Here is a 6000-nt window from a genome sequence, read left to right as displayed (position 1 = left end):
CGCTCCCCTGCCCAGCACGGTGATGCCGCTCAGCAGCCCAGAGGCTGGGCTTCGTGGCTGGAGCAAATGCAGCTACACTCGTTGGTGCTGAGGAAAGGGGTGGGCAGGGTGTAGCTGCTCAGGGAATCTGGTTTTAAGTGTTGGGAGCATCACCAAAGCAGCAGTTTCTCTCTGCAGCCCATGAGGGGGTTAAGTGAAAAATGAAAATTCTCTCTATCTCCTTCCTTGTGCTTTCTCATCTCCGCCAACGGAGCTGAAGATGGGGGAGGATTTTTTTTCTATATTTAGCTTTGGAGAAATTGCTATAACTAATCGGCTTTAGGATACTGGGCTCTCTCTTTTATTTTATCTTTTTCTGTCACTAAGACCTTGTCATGTTGCTGTGGACTGCGGCTCACTGGCTTTCTGTTTGCTGAGCTCAGTTTTTTTTCATAGAGTCAATTAATAACCCACAGAAATAACACCTCCAGCTGTTCCACTTGCAGCTGCTGGGCTGGAGTCTAATTACTGGGCCTTGGATCCCAAATCCTGCTTTGCATGTAAAAGTGCCAGTGAATAGGAACAGGCAGAGGAGATGGCAATACAAAAAAGGAATGGGGTTTGGGGTGCTATTTTTAGCCTTTTCAAGCCAAATGTAAAAAGACCCTTAGGCTGCTTGTGTCCTGCTGAATCTGATCATATGCACAATATTGTTCCCATGGCAGAGCGCAGCAGCCAGGGTGGGTTGGGGTTTATTTTTGGCTGTTAGCTTGCCTACATTTAAAACCTCCTTCTGGGTTAGCTTGAGCAGTGCTGCGTTGGTGTGGCTTACATCCATGTACTAATGGGTTTTTTTGCAATCACCTGTAGTTCTCTGTGTGTTGCTGAACATGCCAGTGCTGGATGTGGCCACAGCAGTGATGGGGAGGGAAGGCACACAGTTGCTCACCCAGTGCGGAGTGTGCATCTCACAGAGTGGTTGTAAAGGGGTGCCCAGCCCCCCCTCAAAAAGCCCTTTCCTACCGACTGAGATACAAAATTAATTTAGCTGGAGCTCTGGTGAATATATAATGTTGTCCCTCCCGTGTCATCCTGTCTATCGTGCATCCTCTTCTGCTTCCTGAGCTGGATGTCACCTTTGGGTGAACCTTCTGGGCAGATTTGTCCTTTGCTTCTCTGGAGCCTGGGGGTCTTGCCTCTGCTTGGCTGGTGGTGCCTCCACTCCCGCTGCTGCCATATTCATCTGACCTCTTGCTACCTCCTGGGTGCTCAAGACCCCTCTCCTTTCTTGCTCCCCATAGAAGTGGTGCAGCAAAGGCCCAGGAAGACCCAGGTGTACTCATGGTGTTGGGGATAGGGCACTAAGGAAGCACCGGGCTTGTTTCCAGTCTCTGTCCAGGGAGTTGTACTGGGGCATATCGGTTCTTTTCACCATTAGGCTCATTTAATTCAGACTCAGGCTGGTTATGACCAAAAGCAAATCAAACAGAACAGCTGTTCATTAGCTCATTTGAAATACTCAGTGGTCACACATGAGTCTGTAGCTACCAGCTTGAAACCATGACTGCAAATAGGCTTCCTGTGCTGGAGATCATCCCCTTCATTAAACCAAGTTATTTTGAGACTGCTATTTGGAAGCTGCCCTCAGAAAAAAACCTTCTACACATCCCACTTGCACAGGGGTTGCAGAGCCAGTGCTTGACTCAAAAGGCAACTCCCCTTCTTCCTTCTCTGCTCAGGCTCCCTCTGCCCCATGCTGACAGCTACAAGACCCATGAGGTGTTAAATATACCATCTCTCAGCCCTAAAGAGATAGAGCCAAACTCTCGGTGGGTATCCCTTCAGTGGAGCTCTGCTACCACTTCACTTATCCAGGGATAGAGGATGCTATCAATCTCTGTTAAATCTTGCCTAGCAAAGAGATAGCAAACGTGGCTTTCCATCATGCGGTACATTAGCCAAATTAATTCCAGGACAGAGAGTCAGCCAGTGGTGCTCGAGGCTGAGACAGATTAATGCTGCAGCCATGTCAAAATCAGCAGACCTGCGACTTGCAGTGTGCCAGGTCCCTGGATGCAGCCAGCCTTCTGCTCAGCAATGCCCTCTGCCTCACACTTTTCAGGAACATTGAACTCGCTGGAATCGGTGACACAGACAATTCAATTGGAGGGAACATCTGCCTCTAAATTGCACTCACTATTCAGGCTGCCGCCACTGCAAGTGGGTGACATTTTTAATGCGTCTGCCTTGCTTTCTTTAATCTTCCAAACACAGGCACGCCTGTGGAGCACAGGAAGGTTCCTCCCCTGTGACAAGGAAAAAGAAATTAGCAAGCAGATTGAGCATGTATAGCAAATAATGAGATTGCCTTGGATACAGGACCGGAATTCGTGCAAAGAATTCTGCTGATCAGAGAAGATAAGCAGCATTTCTAGGGCCTGCAAATAGCGTCATGAAGCTTATGTTTCTTAAGTGTTTTCTAAGAGATCTCTGGATGAAGGCTGCCAGCACAGGCCTGATCCACAGATAGTGTGACTTAAAAAATAAACCCTGAAATAGCTATACTGGTAGTTATTTTGGTGTGCAAGTGCCTCATAATGATATGCCTCATTTTCCTTCAGGCACGGGAATAAACTATACAGATACACACACTGTTATGCTGGCAGAGCAGCAGCCACAAAGAAGGCTTGTCCTGACCGAGCTCCAGTGAAAGGGTGCACTGTTTGCCCACAGGGTGCAGACCCAGTACTGGTAGGGTCAGTGCATACTTTAAAAGGAGCTGGATTTGTGGAACACTTTTAATAATAAGTAATTGTTTCTTATTACTCCTCTGGTATTTTTAAAAAAAAATTATCAACATTTTACAGGCAAATAGGAACAAAGTCTATACCTGGTGAGACCCAACAGCTTGATTCAGCACTTGTTGAAGTAGATGAGAGTATTATTTGTACTGTCAGACTCATTAAAAAGAGGGATAATAAACAGCCTTTGTTTATATTTTTATAGGAAATTTACTCATCCTTGCATTTGCTATTGGCTGAGACTGATATTTTTCTAAGGATTGAAAAGTGTTATTAATGAACTGATCAGACCCAGGCAGTCCTTTAACTCACTTAAAGAGGCAACTGGTAACAGGCTGTTCACTGTGAGGCAGGTGCCACGCAGCTCCCAGGCAGCGGCACAGGGGCACAAGGGGTGTTTCCAAAGGCAGTTAGAAAAGCTGGGCATTCCCAACAGCCCAGTAAACCCTTCCTTGCTTACAGCTCCAGCTCCCTGTGTTATGAGCGTGACATCTTCAGCAACAATAAAATACTCCAGCAAGTAAGTTATCATCCCAGTGTTTTTCCCTTTATACTAGAAAAAAGGTCATGGGGTGGAGTTCCCTTTGGCATTTTGGCCCCCCTGTGCCACCTCCTGATGTCTGAGGGATAAAACAATCCTGTGGGAGCCCCAAAGGGTGTCTCCCCCTCCTCAAGCACCCCCAAGAAGACTGTGCTATGAACCTTTTGGGTGTTACAAATATCCAACATGGGTTTTGGAATGAGTGTTGGATTTGATGCTTCGTCCAGAATATACACTCCACTAGCTCCTCACGCTTTAATTATTTCTGTACTAGCAGCCCCCCCCTGCACCACCTGCTCACTTTTGCCTTAGCACTGCACTGCTTATGAGCAGTGACGCTGAATTCGATGCAGGAAGCCTCATATGGTTATGGGCTTTGCAATGAGAAGATGTGAATAAGGGCTGGGATGCTTTCCACATGCTCATCCCGATTCATGTATTTTATGAATCAGGACTTAGTCCTATTTGCTAATGTTTGGCTACGTAACCTTTGCTATGCCAATGGTGCCTGTGCTCTGATGTCAGCTGCTGGAGTCCAAGGGCTGGCAGCTGGTGTCGCTGGCCAGCTCCCAGCCTACAATGCAATTTTCCTATCAGTCACTTGAGAAGAAAGGAAAAAACATGTTTCTGACTGTTTGTGGCATCAAACTATAAAGGGCTCCAGTCTACAAGGTCATTTAAGGCTTTTCTACACCATGACATATGGGAAAGTTCAGATAAATCAAATAATGGTACAAAGTTAATACACCTTTGCTTATATTGCACTAAACTATAGTAAGCTAAGGCCAGTTTAATCCTGAATAAAAATCTCAAGAGTTTAATGCCTTCTAGGTTTCATACATTAACATCACCTCTCTGAACACAGGCCAGCGTGGAGATATTTTACCCTGTTCCCAATCTTGTCAATGGTGGAAAACTACCACAGAGCTTAAAGGCAGCAGTGCTTGGGAATAAGGAGATCACCCTGGAAGTGAAGAGCTCTGGTCTGCTTTCTCATACTGATATATTGATTTACTGCATGACTTTTCCTATAGCATTTTGTGAGCCTCAATATTTATATCTGCATATTGGCATTATTATTAGTATCTTCCCTGCCATTACAAAGGGCTTTAAGATCTCCCAAGGTATGTGGCAAAATTTCTGCTCCTGTGTACCGTTTCCCCAGTATGGGCTATACAGGGAGCTTACAAAAATATGTATAGCTGTTACCGATGAGCACATTCAGGTATGTGTCTGGAGGACTGAACCTGGGTGTCACAGTTACTTTAGTTTTAAGAGTAAAGGAGTGAAGGAATTCATACCAGCTCATATCCAGCACCACCAGGTACTGGCTCCCTGGACTGACAAGGGAAAGAAAAAATTGTGACACCTAGTTAAGTACCTATAAGGCATTTAATAAGAACTCTGTGTAAACCAGAATCGCATGTCCCCAGGGCACAACTCTGTCCCATTAGCTGTTTGTCAGTCATCATGCTTATTTTAGCTAAAATGTTATCATTTGGGACATTTTTCATGGTTTTAAAGGTTTAGGATGAAGGCATTTATTTCAATGTAGCCAGTGGTACATAAAAAATTCCACTGACTCAGATGGGACTGATTTATTAGGGTACAGCTCTTGAAGAACTTCAGTATATCTGAACTCAAAATCTCATCCCTCTTTCACGTACTTTTAATAAACATACAGCTTAGCAGCAAGACCTTGAATGAACGCATGTTCTCTCTTGTTGAGAACTCCTAACAATCTCCTCTCTTTAGTACAAAAGCTGCAAAGATGAGACCTGCTGGACAGTAAGAAGCCAGGACCGCTTCACTTTTATTCGCTCTCCGAGATGCAAACAAAAGAAACCAGAGCAAGTTCCTGCCTGCTGAAATTCCGGGGGCTTGCACTGGATTACAGCAAGGCCTGGAGGAATTTTGAATGTTTTTGTGTATACATCAGACCTGCACTGCTCTCAGGCAATTGTACTTTAAGTTACTTATTATTAATAATAAAAAAGGATTGACTAGCAGTACTTCTCATTAGTTTCCATAGCAATATTTCCTGGAACAAGATAAATGATTGGGCTTTGATTCGTATAACCAAAGTTCGTAACGTGGAGGAATGCAATCCAGGAAAAGTGCTCAGATGGTGGGGAGTGACCGACCTTGCATAACCTCCCTAAGGCCCAACTTCCCCTCATATCTAGCAAGCTGCATTCCTAATTTTCTGAAAATATTGAATGGTTTGCACTTTCAGCCTGTGTCCTCTGGGCTTCAGTCTTCAGCATGCTTCACAGCTTTCCTTAAACATTTCACCCACCCATTTATTCATTTATATTCCTTCTAACAATGCAGTGCTGGAGCTTCTGTAAAAGAAGATGCAACAGGAATATAAAAAATAAAAGAAAAATTTAAAACCATATTATTTTCCTCTGCTGTGTCTATCTTGTTAAGATTATTGTTTCTGCAGAAAACAGGCGAGACACCTACCATGATGGATTTAGACATTAAATTATGGGCTTTCACTTTAATGCTTTCACTCTATCAATAAACTCCAAATACCTTTGAAAGTCCAGATAAAGCTTTTCTGGTTATATGGCCATTCGGTTAAGTAGAATAGTGGCAGTCAGCAAGAATTAAAACATTTCCCAGAATTAAAGAGAGAAATGTTACAAACATGAGGAATCTGAGTGGGTGTAA

This window comes from Buteo buteo, chromosome 13, assembly GCF_964188355.1.
Source record: "Buteo buteo chromosome 13, bButBut1.hap1.1, whole genome shotgun sequence".
NCBI lineage: Eukaryota > Metazoa > Chordata > Aves > Accipitriformes > Accipitridae > Buteo > Buteo buteo.
The sequence above is the reverse complement of the archived record's forward strand: the minus strand, read 5'-3'. Positions refer to the sequence as shown.